The sequence below is a fragment of the Myotis myotis genome, unplaced genomic scaffold, assembly GCF_014108235.1.
Source record: "Myotis myotis isolate mMyoMyo1 unplaced genomic scaffold, mMyoMyo1.p scaffold_m19_p_4, whole genome shotgun sequence".
Classification (NCBI taxonomy): domain Eukaryota; kingdom Metazoa; phylum Chordata; class Mammalia; order Chiroptera; family Vespertilionidae; genus Myotis; species Myotis myotis.
Genome location: NW_023416346.1, coordinates 85,403,626 through 85,424,822, shown reverse-complemented (window position 1 = coordinate 85,424,822; position 21,197 = coordinate 85,403,626). Strand labels below are relative to the sequence as shown.

The following is a 21,197-nucleotide window of genomic DNA, read 5'->3' as shown; positions in this document are numbered from 1 at the left end:
CTTAGGGTCCTGGGTCCAGACTTTTTGTGTGTGGTAGCTCTCCAATGTGGATATCTTTGAGGAAAAAAAAAACAAATCTTTATTTACAGAGACTGTATTCTGGCATCATGCTCAGCCCCTTTGTATTCTCACAGCAGTCCTGCAAGGTAAAGATAATTGTTCCCCCTTAGATAATTGCTAAGTCATCTGCATTCTTCGGCCTCAGTTTTGCATCTGTAATATAAGCAAGTCTATAAGGCATGCTTCTGTTCATAAAGTTCAGGATATTCTTGGCACTAGAAGGGTTTCAATGTGTTCTTGTTGGAATCCAAGTTCCCCTTGCTCTGGTCAGACAGAAACCCTGGTGGGTGATGAGAAGTGACTGAGTGCCTAGATGGAGGGAGCCATGTCCCTCCCCTATTTCCTGAGTTCTGCTGCTTTGGCCCTCTCCATCTGACTGTTGCACCTTTTACATGTTTGGTGAGATTTGAGCTAGAGAAGCAGTGGAGGGGCTGACCCAGGGACTAAGAAGACCCTCACTCTCTCACAATGGGGTAGAAGAGTAGGAAGGAGTGGGTTTGGGGGGGGGACCAGGCGGTTTACAGCTCAAGGTGGGGGAATGGAACTTTCTAGTTGCTATGAGGGGCAGGGCAACCAGGCCTTGGCTCCCTCAGCCCCGCCCTCCCTCGGCCCTTCCAGGGCTGTCTGCTCAGTCTGGATGCAACCTCGGAGGCGCCAGCGATCCGGCTTGCTGCCTGCAGGCTTTGGAGCCGCCACCGACCTACTACGGCCGAGGCGCGGGGCGGGGAGGCAGCCACGGCAGCTTCGGAAGCCAAGGTCCTGGGCGCCAAGGACGAGATGGGGTGTGAAAGGCACCAGGGGCGACCCGCCGGGCTGGAAACAAGGTGAACGGAGTGGGGAGGACCCTGGTGGGAGGTCAGGGCTCCGCTGCAATTGGCTGAGAGCTTCGGTGCTGCTGTTCTCGCCGCCGCTCTGCTAAGTTCCCAGCCCCTTGTCTTTGGTCCCAGTCTTGTTTTAATTTGCTAGTCCTATGTCCCTCCGTTTGTCTCAACCCCACCCCTGGCTATCAGTCCCCGTTTATCAGACCTTCCACCTCAGCATGCCTGCTTTCTTCTAATTCTTAGCCAGCTCTTGCTCTGTCCCAAGGTGTTCTGTCTTTTTATTCCTACTGTCTTTCTCACTTCATTCCTACCCACCTCTCTCTGCCTTCATCCTCCACTCAAAAAGAACATTATTTAATAAACAGTATGTCCCCAACCCCTTATTCCTACAACACTTTCTTTGTCTCTACCTCTGTTGTTGCACTCCCACTGTCCTGTCTTCCTGTCCCACTATATGCCTGTATTTTCACCTCTTCATTCCATTGTTTGTCTGTCTGCCCTATCTTTTTGTCTCCATATTCTTGGGTCTCACTACCTATTCCGTAGCTCCCCCCTCCATCACTCCAATGGCCCCTTACTGCCTAGCTCTGTTCCCTAGTTGCATGATGTAGCCCAGCTACCCTGGCAGCACATATTTGGTCACCTCAAATGGACTAAAAGCTGTATCCCAAGGCCTGTTTTCACTCGAACAGGTCTCCCAGAGTGCCTGGCACTTTGTCTTTTAAACAAATATGTATTTATTTGAGGACTTAAAAAAATTTCCAGGCTCTGCCTATTCCTTTTCCCCAGTAAATTATCCCTTGCCCCTGCCCAAATGGCAGGGAGGAAATAACAAATTAGGTTGGGTTTCTCAACATAGATTTGTCATGGAACATGAACGAACTAACGGACAGGGCCTGCGGAGATGCTCAGATCAGACCCTCTGATTATATATATGTGGATACTGAGGCTCAGAGACGGTGACACTCTAAGCAAGGTCACACAGCATCTCCACAGAAGCAGGGCAGAAGCCAGAATTGCAGTGTCCTGCCCCTGATGCAGGAGCCTTGGTGGGGGTGGGACCCAGGAGCCACTTCCTGGTGTTTCATGGGGGCGGGAAGGGAGGTCTGTTGATCCAGAGACATAAGGTGTCCAACCTGAGAGCATTGCTGCCTTACCTCTCTCCCTGTCCTTTTCGACCTGACCTAGCTGCCCACCTGCCTGGGTTGGGCATTCTCCATTTGGGGCTACTGTTGTCTCCTCTACTGGTATAGCAGTGCCAGGAAGACAGGGACACTCCAACTATTGGGCCTATCTGTCCTGGTCTATAGTCCAGGTCCCCTGTTGGTGCCTGGGTTCCCATGTTGACAACAGGTTGATACATATGTATAGGGAAGCCCTAGCCCTGGCCCTGGCTGAGAGTCAGATCAGAACTTTTTTAGTGAGTAAATGAGGGTGGGAGAGAGGGAGGGAGGGAGGAAAGGAGGGAGGGAGGGACAGAAAGGGTATTTGGAGAGTAGGGGTGGATAATTGTACTTGGAGAAGGGCCCATTGAGAGGGGACAGGAATTCCAAGACCAAGAAGAGCCCAGATGCTTTGTTGAGTGGCACTCAGGTCTCATCACACATTCCAGGTCCTCTCTGATGTCATCCTGGGGCCTCTGTGGTTGTTTTCAGGGAAAGGAGACAGGGTGGGTGGGTGTCCAGGGAACTGGCTGTGTCTGCTTGAATTGAGATTGCCAAGTCCTGGAGCACCATAATCACAGGGTTGGACTGGGCCAGGCTTTGGGCATAGCCTGTAAAACTACACCCCGCCCCCCTCATAGTCCTCTAGCTTCATGGGCAACAGATTTGGTTGCACATAAGGTCAGGCTGATTGATGTGGGAGCCTGTGGATAGGAAGGAAGAGCCCCATCTTTCCTCTTCTTCCATCTCCTCCTCACCCTCCCAGGTTTTGTCTTGGGAGCTCCTTCCCTGGAGGTTCATGTGTAAGGGTCCTAGGCAAGGGGGAAGGATCCTGAACTCTTTTCAGGGACTCTGGGTATTCATTGCTGCAGGGTGAACTGGGGACAGTGCTGGAGGCAGAGGTCAGATCCCCAGTTTTCTAGGCCTGGTTGGCTTCAAGATCCCCGCCTTTTTCCCTGCTTTTCACCTGAGCCTTCCCCATTCCTTTTTTCCTCTGTTCTTTCTGGCCTGGCCCTTAGCTACTCCCCACCCTCAGAGAGCACTCATTCCCCCCCACCCCCTTCCTCTGCAGAAGCCCCATGAATATTGTTTTTCTGGGGGGCCCACCCTCACGGTAACACACAGAGAAGCTCACAGGGGCAGAGAATATGCTGGAAAGAAGGGGCCTTGGAAATCAGGGCCAAGCCTTGTTTTGTTTTTCTGGTTTTTGTTTGTTTGGTTGTGTTTTTTTTTTTTTAAGATTAGGAAACGGAGCCTAGCCAGGAGGGAGCAAGTTGAGGGCCTAAACTAAATCAGGCAGAGGGGGCCTGTTGGGGAAGAGTAGAGAGAGGGTTCCTCTGACCTCAGCTGCTTGTATGTGTGCATGGGGAGGGTATGAGGGGGTTTGTGTTAGAAGTGGGTTTGCCTTTACTCATCTTCCCTCACTACCCTGTGACCTTCCTCTGAGGTAGGGTGTGGAGGGTGGTGGATATCCTGCTTTGGGTGTCTGTGCCACAATTCCCAAGAGCTCTGTCCAGGTTGACCTCACCTATTCGTTTAGGCCAAGGCAGGAAGACCTCCCTGTGGGAAGTGGGGTGCTCCATCTGCCTCCAGCAGAGAACCTCTTGCCCCTTTGAGATGGGCCAGTAAATCCAGGTCAGGGGCCCATCCTGGGTGTGAAATGAGACCCATCACACTGTCATGGCTTGGTGGGTTTGTTACATGGATGCTGGGAGCCCTCCCATCATCAAGCTGACACTTTGGTGTTTGTTGGGGGAAAGGGGACAGGCTTTTGGGTGTCTGGGGAAAGAGTCAGGGACAGGCACTGAGTGGGCCTTGGCTTTCTGCCTCCAATTTGCCTAGTCCAGGTGCCTGGAGGCCTGATAGCCATCCCAACACTTTCCTCTCAATGGCTCTAGGAGGCAGGTGGGAGGGAATGAGTGCCTCTCTGTCCTAACTTAAGGAAGGGGAGCCCACAGAGGGTAAGTGATCCCTGAAACTCTCCTGGCCTGTGCCTGGCTTGGCTAATGCTCCAGCTCCCTGCACAACCAGCCCAGGGCTTCCAGCCTAGCACATATCTCCTCCTTCCCTTCCAGGGTCTCTGGTGTGTGGGGTGAGCACCATCACGGTGGTCCCTGGGTTCTGGGCTGAGAAAGAGTCTTTGTGCTCCTCTCAGGAGCTGGTTTTCTATTCCCCACCTCCACTTAGCAATGCTCATTTAGTGGGCAATGCCTGTGTTCCCCTCACCTTTGCAAGCTCCCCCCACTACCACTTCTCTATTTCCCCATGTCTGGCCCTATTCTGGCTGCCCCTCTTAGTGCAAACCCCCTGCCATGGCCATGTCTCCTCAGAATTTCTTTTATGAGCTGTAACTAACTATCCCACATTGTGGGAGTCTGATCAATAGCCCCTTTTCATGAGGCTGAGTGGGGGCCCCAAACAACCAGGAAGCAAGTTTTACCCTCCCAAGCCTTACTGGTGGGCTTTTGATGAGGCATGCAGAGATGTGTGTGCAAGTGTGAGATCATGTGCTGGATGGGCCTGTCCAAGTGCAATTCATTTTCCCTTCAGGCATCTTCTCTCCCTTTTTCCTTTCCAGCTGAGTTTCCTGGAATTATTTGCTGCTGTTCCTTTAGCTCCATGGAAAAGAGTAGTGGAAGGGTCTGTTTGGTTCCTTCCCATGTTACCCTCAGCCGTTTCAGTGTGGGCCTATGGGTCTGCCTGCACCAGTCTGCAGAACTCCCATTCCTAGGCAGGGAAAGGTGTAGGGACTGTTGTAATTACTCAGGCACTTATTAGAACCCAAGTGTCTTGGAGTGAGGCTCAGGGTAATAGTATATGGAGTTTCTCTCTGCCACCGCCTAGAAGAAACGGGCTGATTAGCCCTGGCAAAAGCTTGGCTCTGCAACACATTCAGTGACATCCTGCCAACTGTCACCACCCTTTACAGTATACCCTCACATTTACTGTTTCAACTCTGCCTGCTAGGATTGTTCTTTACTCTCATTTAACAGGTGAAGAGACTGATGGTAGGAGCACACAATGACTTGCCTTGGGTGACACAGCCAGAATGGTAGATTTGAGACTAACACCCAGCTCTCCTACTTTCTGATCCAGGCCTGTCACCATGTCTAACAGTTAGAAGCACTTTCTATGTGCCAGGCAGGCACCATTCGAAGTGTGATTTAGCCCAGTGGATCTGCTCAACAGCTGTGTGAGGTCAGGGTTGTGATTATTGTCCATACTTTACAGATGAGTAAATCAAGACACTGAAAGTTGGAAAGTAATTTTCCCAAGGTCACACAGATAGTTAGTAGCAGAGTTGGGCTTTATCTGGCTTCAGAATATATTATACTGCCTTTTGTATGACACAGCTGAACTGTGGTTGTAGTAGAATGAGGGAAGCCCCATGCCTTGGGCATAGAAGCACATGCATGCATGTATACACCCAAGGTTTTTTCACCTGCTTTCAGCCAGCCCTCATGCACTCTACATTTTCCTGCCTGGTGGCTGAGCAGGCATTCAGGACAGCAGCAGAACTATGGGACACACACTCAAGAGTGGGGGCTTAATTATATGAGCTTCTGGCAAGAAAAAAATAGAGTTGGGGCTTGTGGAAAAAACTATGCCAAGAAACTAAAGGCTCCAGTTTTCTCCAGAGCCACTCAAGATGCAGCCCAGAAAGGAGCTTGTGAAAAGGAACCATTTCCTCCTCCATTCCAGGCACCATCACAGAATACCTGTTATATGCAAGACTCTGGCTAGGTTGGGAGGTGGTGGTGGCTTGGGGAGCAAGAAGTGCTAAGTATCTGATTTAGTTAAATGTATTTACTAAAACATAAGTTTGGTTTGCTCATTATTCATATGATTGTAATTTCTTCATGGTTGTCCCTTCCATATCTTTAGGCATTCATTCACCTATTAGTAAGCATTACTGAGAAACTGCTGTACCCGCTGTGCATGGTGCCATGGGGTGGAAGGAATTGGTTCTGGCATGGTTTCCTACCCTTAAGGAAGCTATAGGATCATTGCAGGATGCACACTTTTATTTATTTTTTTCCTTTTTTAAATATATTTTTTAAATTGTTTTATTGCTTAAAGTATTACAAAGAGTATTATATATGTCTCTTTTTTTTCTCCTTGACCTTCCCCTAGCCTCCCATACCCCCCAGTGTCTTGTGTCCATTGGTTATGTTTATATGCATGCATACAAGTCCTTTGGTTGATCTCTTACCACCACCCCCCCATCCTCCCTGGCCTTCCCGCTGTAGTTTGACAGTCTGTTCAATGTTGCTCTGCCTCTGTATCTATTTTTGTTCATCAGTTTATAAGGATGCACACTTTTATATCCTTCTAGCACTCCCCAGAAGCAAGACAAATTTGACTCCAACTCAAAGCCTTAGGGATGCTGACAGATATAACTGCCTGGACTCAGAAAGTCAGCTCCCTTCCCACCCATCATAAGGGTTCCTGACTCTGGGTAGGGTTTTGTATCCATGAGTGAGTTCCGGTGTACAGGCCTCATACACATCCAAGATACACAGGGATGTGGCTCACCTTGAACAAAGTGCCACCCACAGTCTTGCCATTGAGAGGAAAGGAGGGGTACACACTGGAGGTAGCCTTGCTTCATCATTTTTCTTCTGATTCTCATTAGGGCTAGCAGGGGAAGAAGGTAGGAGAATTCCAGTTTGGTTCTGCCATTGCCTCTGGTGACTTTAAGAAAGTTGCTGTCCTAACAATCACTAGTTTTTGCTCTCATCTGTGTTGGGTACTCTAGCAAACAAATTACATTAATGCAGTCTCTGCTTTCTTGGTGCCTCAGTTTCATTTCTCCCATCTGTTAGGTATGGAGAAAATAACCAGTATGCAGGTATTGTCCCTGCCATGGAGTTACTGGGTAAACTTGAGTGAACATCTCTTCTCAGTTTCTGTACTTGTAAATATGGAGGATGGTGGTTGGATATATGGGCTCTTGTGTACTCCCTTCCCTGGCTAATAGGAGTCCCCAATTCAATAATAAAATCAAGGTTGTGAACTTGTGTTGGACCCTTGTGAGGAAAGGCAAGAGAGAAATCAAATCTCAACACTGTTCCTTAGTGAATTTAAACAGGCTTTCTGTGGTACTTGCTGTCACAACTCTTGGGAGCTCTCTCCTGCTAGGATTAATGCAGATGCCTACAGTTTGGACTTGGGGTAGAGAGCTGGGAGTAGTGGGAACATTGCAGAATGCTGGAGCCTGGCAAGGAGGAAATGGCAACTTCCTGCTCAAACACCTAACGTCCCAGTTCTCTCTTGGTTGCCTCTACTAATCTGAAATCTCACAGAAGTTGTGTTTTCTGAACTCCTGGTAAATTATCTTCAGCAAGCTGCGGAACCTTCCCGTGCACATGGCATATGTACTTAAATCCCCTACATGATACCAGACACTTACAGACGTCAATAAATATTAGGCTGTGTCCCTGGCCCACTCGCTCCTGCTTCTTCACTCAGTCCCTGGCTCTCGGCTACCGCCCTGACCCCCACCTCCCGCCGTGCCCCCATTGGTGTGACCTGAGGAAGAGGCAGGGGTGAGGGGATTGGAGGAACTGGAAGGCAGAGACCCGCCCACCACAATTTGTAGGACTTTCTGAGGAGTCTGGTAGGCCGGACTGCACCCTCATTGGTCGAGGGACCTATACTTGGGCGGGGCGTCCCTACTGCCCTACTCGCTGCAGCTCCCTCCCCACCTGCGAGGAGAGTGGCCTCGGGTTGACAACAGCTAAGCAGCCAAGGCAGCTGCTTCTCTGGCTGGCACCTTTACCCGCGCCGGACCCCAGGCTCTGCGCGTGCCCAGGACGGAGCAGTCCCTCCTGCGCTGGTTTCCTGCTCGCTGGCGCTGGTGACTGTGTCTGAGTCTCAGACCTTAGGCGGTGGACGCGGCCTCCTGGTAGGAGTTGGGGCGCGACCCACACAGGGGAAGCGAGCCAAGCCACTTTCACCCTTGGAATTTGGGGTCGGAATCGCCTAAATTGGGGGACCTCCTGAGCCTGCCGGCCACGCTTCTCCCAGGGAAGCCCCACGAGTGGGGTGGTGGAAGACGGCTGCCCGCCCGTTATTCCAGGGCTGGCCTGTGGCCATGGTTCTGGGGTTTCCGAAGGGGGCTGGAGCTGGGGGGTGGGGGTAGGGACTCCTGTCTCTGAACCCGGTCATGCCGCTTCTCCTACCCTCTCCTCTTTCCTCTATTTTTTTTCCTTTCCTTTTTTTTTTTTTATTGCTTAAAGTATTACAAAGGGTATTACATATGTGTCCTTTTTTCCCCCCCGCCCTTGACAGTCCCCTAGCCTCTCCTACCCCCCAGTGTCTTATGTCCATTGGTTATGCTTATATGCATGCATACAAGTCCTTCGGTTGATCTCTTACCCCCCTCCCTCTATTTTTTTGAAGGCATTTCCAGGAAGCCCCTGGTCGGGCACTATGGGCTTTCCCTTGGCCAGTGCCTTCCCTTCTGAGAAATGCCCTGGACTTTCCTGGTCTTAGGGTAGCTGCAGGGATCAAGTGAAAACCTTTGGATAAATTGCATCTTTCAGGGTTCAGTTTCCTCATGAAGTTCAAAATGGTTTTGGATTAGAGAAATCCTGAGCCTTTTAGTAGAAGTTTTGGGGATTTCCGAATTAGAGAGTCTGGTGTTCTCTTAATTTCTCTTCTCCCAAAGACTCTTTAAAGTTGAGCACTGAATTATGACTCAGGAAACTGGGGTTCAACCATTAATTCATGTGACCTTAGGAGAGTCATGCAATTTGTGTGTGCCACGGTGTTTTCAACTGCAACTCAGGTGGTTCACTGATTAGATTTTGGGATCTAAAGGGCCAGTCTCTTCCGCCTGACATTTCATGACTTAGTGCATGGGTACAGGGTCCTAACTGGCAGGTAAAAAGCTGTCTCTGAGATGCCTGTGGTAAGAGGAGTATGCAGATGGAAAGCTTTGTGGTGATTATGTAGCTAAGCCAGCTAGAAACTAGCTGTGGTGGGGAGAGTGAACATCCAGACTGAAGGTGAAGAAGGGTGAAGCCAACACAGACCTCCACCCCCACCCCTGCCCCAGAGGTTGGGCTGGAGGGCTCTGACTTGTCTCCTTCCCACTAGAAGCACCCAGGTCTTCAGACCAGAGAAGAGGGTGATGAATCACTCCCAGGGCTATTTTCAAACCCTGACTCCTATTGTGGGACCTGTTCCCATCCCCACTCTAGAGTTTGTTGTTCCCACCCACCATCTGTCTTATTGATTTCTGAATTTCCCCTTCACTTTCATCTTCCTGGGATAGAGGAAGACAATTCTAGTCTGGGTATTGAGAAGGCAGGCAGCCCAAGGGCACAGAAGGTGGTGGCTGCAGGTGGTTTCTGAGTGGTTGATGGAGCAAGTGGGAAGGTGTGATGGGATTGATGATGTTGGGAGCAGGGCATTCTTTCACCCTAAAGCTACGTCTACCATATTGCTGGACATTTTGGGATGGTTTTTGTTTTGGGGATTTGGCCTTTGTCCAACTGTGTTCTGGCTTTGGGATTTGAGATTTCTGCTACCTGGGCCTCTGTAATTAAGGCTAGAAAACACCATGTGAACAGAGTTTGTTTGGTCTCCCCTATTTGCTTGCCTTCTTATCACTCCTTAAGTGGCTCTTGGAGAATTATGCTAACCCTCTCTGTGTGTCTGTGGCTCCCCTCCCTAATATGGAGAGAAAAGGCTGTTGGGAGATGACATCTGGAGGTGTTTAGAGCAAGAAGAGGTGCTGAAGGTATAAAAGGGGCTCGTACCCTGTGTGCGTGTTGAGGGTGAGGCTTCCCTGTTAAAGCACAAACCTTCTGAGTTTGAGCAGAGGAACAAAGAAAGTGGCACACAGATGCCCTAACTTTTACCCTCTCTCTCTTCCTAAAGTTTTACAGTTTAATTCTTAGGGCTACTGAAAGAACAAAGGACTCCTGGAGCCTAGGTATAGGGATAGCAGCAGTGACAGGAAAGCAAGAAGGTCCCAAGAGAGGAGCAGTTAGAGTCCCTGGTCAGGATGCTATTGCAGCTGCTGGTACTTTTCTGCTAGGAGATTCCTGGAGCTCCCTGTTGCAGCAATGGGAAGTTCAGATTCAATGATGGTAGGCTTAACAAAGGCAGGCTTGTGCCTCTACCTTCTTGGGGAAGGTGGAGTGAGGAGTCTCTGGCCAAAAGAAGGAGTTGCCTCTGACTTAAATAGAATAGGGAGAACTTTTCCCTTGGGTTCTCAGTTTGGGTAGAAAGAGTGTCATAACCCTGGTCTTTGGGAGGTTGTTATCAGGTAAAATAGAGATTGGTAATCTCAGAGATGCAACGGTTTTAGGAGGGGAAGTGTAAACTCCTCCACCCTGCAACCCTAAACAGAGTAGTTGAACATAGGGTTGGGCACACAGTTGTTGTGTCAAGTGTTTATGAAGGCTCTATTCATCTGTGACTTAGGGTCTTGGTGTGTGTGTGTGTGGTAGGGGGCGGGTCCTGGTAAACTTGAATCAGTGGATTGGGAGCCATAGTCTGAAGTGCTGTGTTTGTATTCTGAGTCTCTTCTTGCACAGCCCTCCACCTTGGGAACTTGCATGCTGACTGTTGCTGTACCTATTACTTCAACTGGCAGGGGCAGTAGAACTGGATGCTAAGTTCCTTGGGGGTCCAGGGTGGTATGCAGCAAAGAACAGGGTATCCAGGCTCTGCCACTCTGCTTGACCTCTCAGAGTCTTGGTTTTCTCCCCACTTTTTCCACTTCACTAAATTAACTGAGGTGATCCATAACTACAAAGTGCTGTACAAATGATTAAGTCCAGGCTTATTGCTCAGTTTTTTTTAAGAACATAGAATGAAACCCCACCTTCAGAGAATCTACCATCTAGTTTGGAAGTTAGTAGCATAAATAATACACGACATGTCAGGCCCTTACCTTGGAGAGGGCTTTTAAAATTTATTATAAACTAGAGGCCTGGTGCATGAAATTCATACACGGGTGGGGTCCCTAGGCCTGGCCAGTGATCAGGGCGGATCAGGTTCCCCGCCTCCCTGCCTCCCCACATCTTCCTTCCCTTGCTGCCCCTGTCCGCTGCCACCCACCCCTGGTTCCCTGTTGTCCAGGGCCCAGCCCTGATCAGGTGATTGGAACCTGCCAGCTGGGGCAGGGGGGTGGGGGGGGGACACCAGGAGGTTGGCTGGCAGGCCTATGGGCTGGGGGCAACTCCTAGTTGAGCATCTGTCCCCTGGTGGTCAGTGAATGTCATAGTGACTGGTATTCTGGTCATTCTGTTGTAATGGTTGCTTAGGCATATATATATATATATATATATATATATATATATATATATATATATAATTTCAAACAAATATAAGAGTAGAGATGGTTGTTAGTGTACTAAGACACCATGTACTCATCACCCAACTTCAACAGCCATTAGCTGGTGGCCAATCTTGCCCTAATTACACCTCCATCTTTCTTGTTATTTTGAAATAAATCCCAGACACCTTAATTTATCCATAAATAGTTCAATATGTAGCTCTAAAAGAAAGGGACTCAGAATATACAGCTATGGTACCACTATCACAACAAAAAGTCTCTTAATACACTACATATCCTGGCAGTTTTCATATTTCCAGTAGTTTAGGAGGACATTTTTCCCTGGTAGGACTGACCAGGGAGAGAGTGCTTTTGATTAAGGGAAAGGTGACTGACAGAGGCAGTGATATTTGGGCTGAACCTTGGAAGAGAGGCTCAGGAAAGGTTCGAGCTGGAGGGATTATGGAGTTCTAGTCCTCATTTTACAGTGTATCCTCCCTGATTCTGGGGCTCCAGCTCTGAGGCTTGTGGAGGCTTCTTGTGGAAACTCTGTACCTGGTTCTCTACTGGTACATGGGAGAGTTTTTACTTTCTCCCTTGCCTTCCCAGTTCCAGGCCATCCAGGAGCTCGAGGTCAACAGGCCTGGGAGAATTCCTGGGAAGCTGCTCTCCTCCCAGCCCCTCCCCTGTGCTTGGCCCATGAGGCCAGTTTGGAGCAAAACAGGATGCATTCAGGATGAGCGCCTTTCCCAATTTGTCATCTAATCGCGATGGCCCAGCTTGGAGCTTCCTCTCTCATTCATGATAAAACCCCTCACTGTCTCGCTTTTCCCTCCCACTCTAGCAAGGGTGTGTTGACTTCCTCCATATCCGGACCAGCCCTCCTCCACCCTCATGTGAGGCTGAGGGACAACTTCCCTCATCCAGGCCTCTCTTTCCACTGCCCCAGAGCAGGCTGTAAGAGGGACTGAAAGACCCCACAGGTGTTCTCCCTGTTTGCAGCCTCCTGCTCTTGGGCTGTCCTTGGGAAAGGAGTGGCTCCTTTCCAATAATCCTGGGGTCCTGCCACTGCTTGGTTAATTATTGAGCCACATAATAACAACCTTGGAAAGTCACCTCTTGGGAATGGCCGTTAACCAATTCCTTGTCCACGCTTCGCCTTAAAGGGACACCATCCTGAACCCTCACCTTCGCCCAAAGGAGCTTTAACAAACATTCAGCCAGTGGGAACTTCTGGGGCCAATTAAACTTCTGCCCCACTGTCTTCACTTGGGCAAACAGAAGTAATAATTCACATTGCTTCAAGGACACACATTCACCTTAGGTGGTAAGGGAATTGAGTTAATAGGGATTCAGGTGGGTGGTGGGGTAAGGGTTTTTTTTAGGCATCAGATTTAGAGGGGAGTAAGGATGTTTCTAGGAGCAGTTGATGCCCTGACCTCAGTTTAAAAGTCTAAAAGGCAAGAAGGGTCTACGATTACTTGGGGTGAGATGGAGCCATATGTGTGTCTGTTTTCAGCATAGCTGTGGGTCCCTCACACCAGCCTGGGATGTCAGCTGTCAGCCACACTGCTAGCTGCCGGGCTGGAAGAGGCAGCCTTCCTCAGAGAGCCTGTATCTTGACAAGCAGAAGGAGTTGGGAAGGGTCAGGCTATGTCCCAGGTTCATTTTTAGAAAGCTGTAGACCAGGGGTAGGGAACCTTTTTTCTGCCAAGGGCCATTTGGATATTTATAACATTCGAGGGTCATACAAAATTATCAACTTAAAAATTAGCCTGCTATAATTGGTCAAACATTTAATTAACTTACCCCTAATGCCTTGGCAGGGCCAGACCAAATGATTTCGTGGGCCATATATGGTCCATGAGCCAGACATTCCCCACCCCTGCTCTAGACCACAAGCCATTTACTGCAGTTTCAGTGAGAAGAAAAGGGATCAACATTTTGTGAACCCTGCAGGCCTCACCATAGAGTCAGGAAACTTGGCTTCTAGGTGTGCCTCTCCATAGCTACCTCTCCATCATTGACTTTAGAGAAGACTTTTGCTTTCCCTGGGTCTCAGTGTCTACATCTTTATAATGGGAAGGGCAGGTGGCATAGACTTAGTGGTCTCTTAGGCTCCCTTTAAGCTATGAAAATGTGTTCCCAGTCAAGACCCTTTTCTTATCCACAGGCAAAGGTGAGCTGGCTTCAAATTCTGCCAGGTCCAGCCACTAAATATCCTCAGCTGGCTGCTAGTTTGGGCTTGCCAAGTCTCACACTGCCACAGCTTGGGTTTTCCTTGAGCATGGACTTTCCTGCAGTTTGAGCTCTAGCCCCTCCCCATGTTTGTGTCTGTCCTAGCTGGCCACCCTCTGACCCATTCAGCTGCAAGTTAATGAATGACCTGCTTGCTGTGGGTAGTACCAGCCCAAGGTGCTGCTGGGATCCCAGGACTCTGTGGGAACAGGCTGAGGGCTTAGTCAGCTCTAGTCACCTTTATGCTTTCTCCCATGGTGCTCCAGAGGTAGGAAGCAGAACTTCCTTTAGAGGGCCTTTAGAGGGCACTTGGTCCAACTCTTCTTCTGAAGCTGGGGTCTTCCTGCCAAGTACTTGTGAAGTTCCTGTTCACCTGTCTTCAATACCTAGTAGTGCAATGTTTCAAGAGAGTTGCTTTCATCCATGGAATGTCCAAAAGATTTATTTTATGCTGAACTGAACTCTGTCTCTCTGTGACTTCTACCCCTGGGCCCTGGCTCTTCTCCCTGAGTCCACCTAGAGTCCTAGACCCTGTCTGCTCTCTCTGATTTTCAGAGATCTGAGGAAAGAATCCTAGTCCCCCTTCATCCTCTCCAGGCCAAACAGCCTCAGCTCTTACAGGTGCTCCTCCAGGGCCCTGGGACCAGTCCTCTTCCCAGCCCCATTACTGTCCTCTGCACATGCTACTATTTGTCGCCCTTGGGGTGGGAAATGGGGCTCTAGAAGCGCCTCACTCTCCTCTTTATTTCTAGCCTGCATTTTCCCAGAAGAGTTCTGCATGATCTTTTCCTGAACTACAGAATCCTGGGTCCAGACACCTCCTACAGCTCTCTCTGATTTGTTCATCATTCAGGTCCAGCCAGTTCCTATGACTGGGAAGCCTTTCAAGGGAACAGTCACCTTCTCATGCCCCCATAGCAGAGGGCAGTCCTGGTGAGAGGAGGCACCCACCTTGATGAGTTGACTGCAGTGTACTATGTGAGGGCTGCCAGTGTATACCACTTTCCTGCCACTTGCTTTCGTCTCTTGAGCTGGTGGGTGGGGGGTGGGGGTGGGGAGAGATATTTTAAGAAGCATTGAAGACAGAAATGAGTATGAGCCATGCCCACAGAGGAGCCTAGAAGGGTGACTCAGACAGGGAGAAACACCAACTCAGCCATTCCTCTTCTAGCAGTCAGTGATGACAATGATGGATTCTCCCATGTCTTTAATGTTTCCAAGGCACTTTAACTTCCATGATCCCATTCTGTTCTCAGAGCAGCCCAGTAAGATAGACAGTGTGATCCCCCTAGTGTGACTCTGGATGATCTCTACCTGAAGCCCAGGAAGGGGGAAGGGCGTGGTTTTCAGGAAGAGAGGATTTTGAACCCAGGTCTCCTGACACTCAGTCTTCCCTGTTTTCCTCAAACCACACCCCACAGCAAAGGCAGCTGGGGCTGACTCTGCAGCTTCCCCACCACAGAGGAACCTCTGTACAGGCTGAAACTCTGTTCCCATGGTTGAGGGAGCAACCTCCAGAGGAGGTGGTCGAGGATTTCCTGTTCTTTATCTGGGCTGGGTTGTCTAAGGTGTGAGATAGGCACTTGCAGCCAGCTTTTTTGCTCCAGGCTGGCGAGGAGTAGGAAGTTTGGGAAGCCCTTGTCCCAGATATCTGGCCTGAGTGGCCCCCACCTGAATAGGACCTTCTAAATGGGAAAAAACAAAGAGGGGCACGTGGGAAAGGAGCCAGAGTGGAGCTGAAACAAATACATTCTGAGTTGTACACATGGCCCCTGGGTCAGGAGAGTGTCATGGTGAAGAGTGGATACAATGGTATATGCAACACTTTGTGACATTGGGCAAATGATTTAATGCCTGTGAACCTCCATTTTGTGAGCTATAAAATGGGGATATGTATCTACCTCATGGGGTTGTTCAGTATTAAAGCCAATAGTATAAACATAATTCTTATTATTGTTGTTTAGTATTACTTTCTGCCACTTCATCACTTTGCTGTGTTTCCCTTAAATTAGGATGTGCAGTGCTCAAACCTGCCACCTCCTGGGCATTGGCTCTGGACTTTTCTGTCATTTCAGATTCCACCTCTTCTAGAAAAGCTCTCCCTGGCCATGGTCAGCTACAGGGCTCCCTTCCTCTGGCCTCCTTTACTGGCATTTGTGACACTGCAACAGGCTGTAGTCCCAATAAGAATACCAATAACAATAGTGAACTCCTCTAGGTTCTTGACAGATTTGAAGTTACTTAACTCCCTTGACAATGCTAAAGGTAGATGCTGCTCTTATCATCCCCATTTTACACATGGGGAAACTGAGATAAGGAGAAATTAAATGAAGAAGTTGCCCAAGGTTACACAAGTAGGGAGTGATGGAGTTGGGATCAGGACCCAGGCAGACTGACCCCACTGCCCACACCCTTAGCGACTATGCCATACCTCTCCTCTCCTTTTCCCAGATGCCTGGCCAGGAGGCAAGAGCTGAGCTTGAGTCTCCCTTCTGTCCCTGACTACTTATCATACCCACCAGAGATCAGTCACTCCTAGGCAGACAGTCCCCAGATCTTTGCTTGCCCCCTCCCCAGGTGGACAGATGGACAAGAAAGAAAACTCGAAGGTCTGGGTTTGATGCAGAACTGCACTAGGGTGAAAGAGGGTGTGCAGGAGGGAGATGGGGGATGGTTCTGACAGCAGTAGCAGGGTCACTTGATTAATACCCTCCAGCACTGGAGGGTAGAGACCATGGTGCTGGGTGGCACCAGGAAAGAAGAGGCATTTTAATGAACAGTCTTGATAACCAGGTTGCATTATTTAGAAGGTATGGGTGGTAAGAGATAAGCAAGAGGCTTAGCTGGATTAATTTTTTAATCCCATCAGCTGGTATGGCCCATGCTAGATTTGGGTGTGTGGGTGGGGGGCTGGCTCTTGTGCAAAAGCTGTAGCCCTCCCCACAACGTTTCCACCTCAGGGCCCCTCAGGGCCCTTGGGTGCTATAAGCTTCAGGCTGTACCACCTGCCAACTCTATTGCTTTTGAGCTCATTCTCTGTTATCTTGTATCCAAACAAGTTCCAGCTACAAAGGACATCCCACCTTAGCCTCTGCCTCCCTGAGAAGGATGGGCCTGATAGCAGCTCTGGCCAAGTACTCCAGGGGACTTTGGCTTCCTCTCCACCCCCAGTTTCCAGATCTTGGTGCCAACATAGGTCCTGGCACCAAGTAGGTGCTCAGGTAATATTAATTGAATAAGTGCACAGCCAAGGGGGAGTAGATTTGAGGGGAGATCCTCGGGAGGCTGACATGGTAACAGATTAACAGGAGGGCTCTGAAAATTTAGGTGGGTTCTTAGCCCCATCTGTAGTCCAATAAAAGCCACTTAACCTTTCATAGCCTCAATTTTCCCACTTGTGCAGTAGGCCTACTTTGGACAGGGCTGTTGTAGGGACCAAAAGAGATGTGGGATGACCGACTGCTTTCTCCACTGATGGGAATTTACTTCAGGCTAAGGAGTCATACTTTAAAAATCCTGGTACATGTTTTTTGTGTCTATGGCTTAGGCCATTTCCCCTGTTTAATGAGGAGGATTCTAACTTGGTGGCTCTGACTCTGGAGCCAGGCTGCCTAGTTTTGCATCTTGCTTCATCACTTCTTAGCTGCTGATCTTGGACAAGTAATTGTTATCTCTGGGCCTCAGTTTTTTCATTTGTCAAGTAGATTATCAGAGCGCTTATCTCACAGGGTGGTCATGAAGATTCAATTATATAATCCATATAAAAAGTAGCTAAAGAAATGCCTGGGAGATAACAATGACCTTTTGGCTGTTATTATTATCTCATTTTATACTTGCAAAAACCTCATGTTGTTGGTACTATGATCATATCACAATTTTACAGATGAGAACATGGAGGCATGAGAAGTTAAGTCTCTCCCAATACAATCTGGCATATAATAAGTATTCTATTAATATTAGTGTATATTATTAATTATATATAATTACATTCAGTGGCATAAATATTGTTATCAATAATAAGCATAGGTATAGCTAAGAAGTAGCAAAAGCAGGACGAAAAGTCATGTCTTCAGATTGCTAGCTTGTTACTCTTCCCACTATACCTCAAAACCTCTATGTTCTAAGGTCTTAAGTAGCCTTTAAATACACACACACACACACACACACACACACACACACACACACATATATATATATATATATATATATATATATATATATGTATTTTTATTGATTTCAGAGAGAAAGGGAGAGAGAGATAGAAACATCAACAATGAGAGAGAATCATTGATCAGCTGCCTCCTGCATACCCAACACTGGGAACCGAGCCCGCAACTTGGGCATGCGCCCTTTCAGTCCGCAGGTAGAAGCTCCATCCACCAAGCCAAACTAGCTAAGTCTCTTAGGTAGCCTTTTGGCCACCACTTGGAGTTCTGTTTCCCTTCACCCCACTATGGTCTGAGCTTGAATGTTGTTACGCCCTAGGCCCTTGCCTTCTCTTTGTGCTCAGCATCACAGCCCTCATTTTATCTGACCACAGGGCTCAGGGGAGTGGTTGTGTCCATTGCTTTCAGAGGGAGACTAGGCCTGGGCTGAGGAGGCTACCTCTCTCAAGCTCATTTCCTTTGTGTCAGAGACAGTTTTCTCTGGATCTCAGGGTGGGGACAGGCTCCTTCAAGGCATTTCCTGTCCGGGAGTTTATATTTGGCTTCAGAAAAAGGAAAGGGAAGTAGGCAAGGCGGTGGGATGTAGAAGTGGTGGCACAGGGTCAAAATGGGTGAGCACCAAGACTACAGGCCAAGGGAGGGAAGCAGGAGGTGGTGCGTGTCCCTTCTCTCAAGTAAGCTTCGATGTCCTACCAAAGCTTGGGATGGGAAAGCTCAGTGCTCTTTGAAGCCAGAATGTCCCCACCCTCAGGAACAGTTTATTTTCTCTCTCACAGTTTTGGGCCTTGGTTCCTGGTCCTGTGATTACTGCCCTGGGGCAAGGTTGTGCCAGTTACCCAATGTGCTGAGTTGCAAGTGTGTGCTTAGTTCTGTGTCCTTGCTGTGTGGATTACCAGAGAAGAGGGTGGAGTCAGAGGCCCACATACCCCATTTAGTTGGGAAGCAGAACTTCCTGTCTAGATGTTGCCAGAATATTCAGTAGCCCTTACCACACTGCAGTGAGGATTCTGAGACCAATAGAACCGAGTGGAGTTGAGCTTTGGTTGAGTCTGAGAGACAGACACTTGTGCTTTTGAGAAGGTAATGGAAATGTGTTGGGGGCCACTTAATTTAACTTATCCTTCGTGTGAAGGGATTTTTTGACTCCACCTTGATGAATAGTAGGAGTTTGCATATTCAAGTCAGTCTGGGTCCAGAGTGTGGAGAACCGCAAGTGCTAGGTAGATAGCAGTTTGATATATCCATCCTGGGCTGTGGGCTGTGGGGAACCCGTTAGGTTGCAGAATAGAAGAGTGGCCAGGTCAGAGCTGGACTCTTGGAAAAAGAAGCTGGCAGGATGACCAGTTGAAAGGAGAAGCTGGATGCTGGGAACTTGGAGGACTGAAATAATCCAGGCATGAGAACCTAGAGCACGGTTGGGTATGGAAAACCATGACCATTTGATGGAAAAGTTGATAGAACTTGGTGACTAAATACATGAGCAGAAAGAGAACAGATCAGGATGACTGGGCATTTAAGCATAGATGTTTGCTGCCTTTGGAAGCAGGAATTCAGAAGAGCTGGATTAGGAGGGAAAGATAAATTTAGTCTTGGTCCCCACTGAGGACTCTCACTTGATTCTCCTAAAAGAGAATGTGCAGGGGAGAACAGCTCCCCACACTGAGCCAGCCACTGCCAATCATATCTACCTCTGCTCCACGTCTAGATTTTGGTAAATGGCCATTATTAGATGGGGAAACTGAGACTTAGAAATAGTAGCTTTCCCAAGGTTACCCAAGAAGTTCCTAGTGGAATTAAAACCAGAATGTAGTTCTCCTGACCTTAAATCCAATAGTCTTCCATACCACAGTGGAGAACAGTTACCACTGGTCTAACATCTGCCCCAGACTGGTTAGGTTGGCATCTCTTGTCTCCAAGTTGGGGACTGAAAGTGATGGAATAGTACATGGCTTATTAAAACACCTGTTTTTTCCTTGTCACCGTGATCTGGTAAGAACACTTGGGGGTAGGATCCCCTGGGGGCAAGAAAGCTAATAGAGAGACTGCTGCAGAACAGGTGCCAGCTTTGACCTTCACTGTCACAGGAAAGCCCTAGGAGGGGCAGGAATTTCAGTTGTCTGCTTTGGCCCTGTTGTATCTAGTGCTAGCCTAGGTGACCACAGGCCTGGCTGACTCTAGACCCAGATTTTCAAGCAGTCCCAGCAAGCCAGAGGTCTGCTTTAGCTACAAGGCTATTGTCCCAGCAAGCCAGAGGTCTGCTTTAGCTACAAGGCTGTTGTGACCCTCCCTTAATGCCCTCTCTACAGCTGCATATGGAGCTCAGGCCACAGCTTCATGGGGGGCACAATTGATGGTTCCTTATGCAACTTCCATAATTATAAAAACTCCAAACTAGAGCTGCTACCTCTCCCTGGCTAACCCTGCAAAGTGCCCATAGTGCCCAAAGACAAGGGATCTCCAATGAATATTGAGTCCATTCTTTGCCTCACCCCACAAGCCATTCCCAAGGTGGGATGGGACTGCCTGGGGGTGCCTGAGGCCCCCAGGTAAGGTCTCATACTTCAGGTTTGGAAGTGAACATTTTTTTGGTTGCAGGGGCTGTCTTGTGTATTATAGAATTTTAGCAACATCCATGGCCTCTACTCAATAGATGCTAGTTGCACCCCTCCCCAGTTGTGATGATCAAAAATGTCTCCAGATATTGCCAAAGGTCCCCTGGGGGTAATTGTCCCTGGTTGGAAAATCTCTGTGGCCCTGTAGCCTTGGCCATGGAGTGTTGAGGATAGAGGGATATTAGAATGGAGAGCCACACATCTGAACCTGCTGCTGGCCGGTAAGAAGATTCAGTGGCTTCCTTTTGTTGCTACCCAGCCCCACAGTACTGTACCCTTTTGGGCCTTTTGCCACATTGGTGCCTCAGTTGTGACAGGGATACTTGAAAGTGTTGTTTGTGAGGCCCCAGGAGCTGGCATCTAGCTGTAGCTCCATCTAAGATGGGGGTCGGCCTCTGAACAGGTGTAGTAGGAGCCCCAAGTACTGCCCATCAACCCAACAAGCTGGAGGCCAGCCATTATCTAGTACTGCCAATCTAGGCCGCTTGAAATCCAGCAGCCCTTGCTGTGGTGCTCCTCCTGTGAGGTTTGGAATGTGGGATGAGATCTATTTTGGTCTCGTCTCCCTTCCTCCCTCCGTCTCCCTCCTCTGTAAGAATCTATTAGAGTTGTGATTCCAGTTAAGAGTAGTAGAAGCAGGAAGAGACAAGAATGCACTCAATCTTCCATGTACAGGGAATTGCAGACCACTCTGAATGTCTACTCTAGGGTTGGGAGGGGAAGTCTTGGCAGTCTTGGAATCCATGACAGCTTTTAGTATGGGCCCTTTTGAAGGCTTCTTTCCCTTGGTCACCCAAAGAGAGAGGTGGAATAGCCAAGTTGTAGTATCTCTGCCAGGGTCA

At 48.8% G+C, this 21,197-nt stretch overlaps 1 protein-coding gene across 4 annotated transcripts in view; it reads left to right on the top strand.

Annotated features, from left to right (window-relative positions):
- Positions 1–740: 740 nt before the first annotated feature.
- Positions 741–21,197, top strand: part of STARD8 (StAR related lipid transfer domain containing 8) — a 39,272-nt gene continuing 18,815 nt past the window's right edge. For 2 of the 4 annotated variants that reach the window (XM_036305507.1, XM_036305508.1), the window contains exon 1: positions 7,739–7,952. The gene's annotated coding sequence lies outside the window, so the exon portion shown is untranslated. Of the gene's footprint in view, positions 885–7,737; positions 7,953–21,197 lie in introns of those variants that run through there. The other 2 variants (XM_036305509.1, XR_004966986.1) reach the window with 2 other exon arrangements.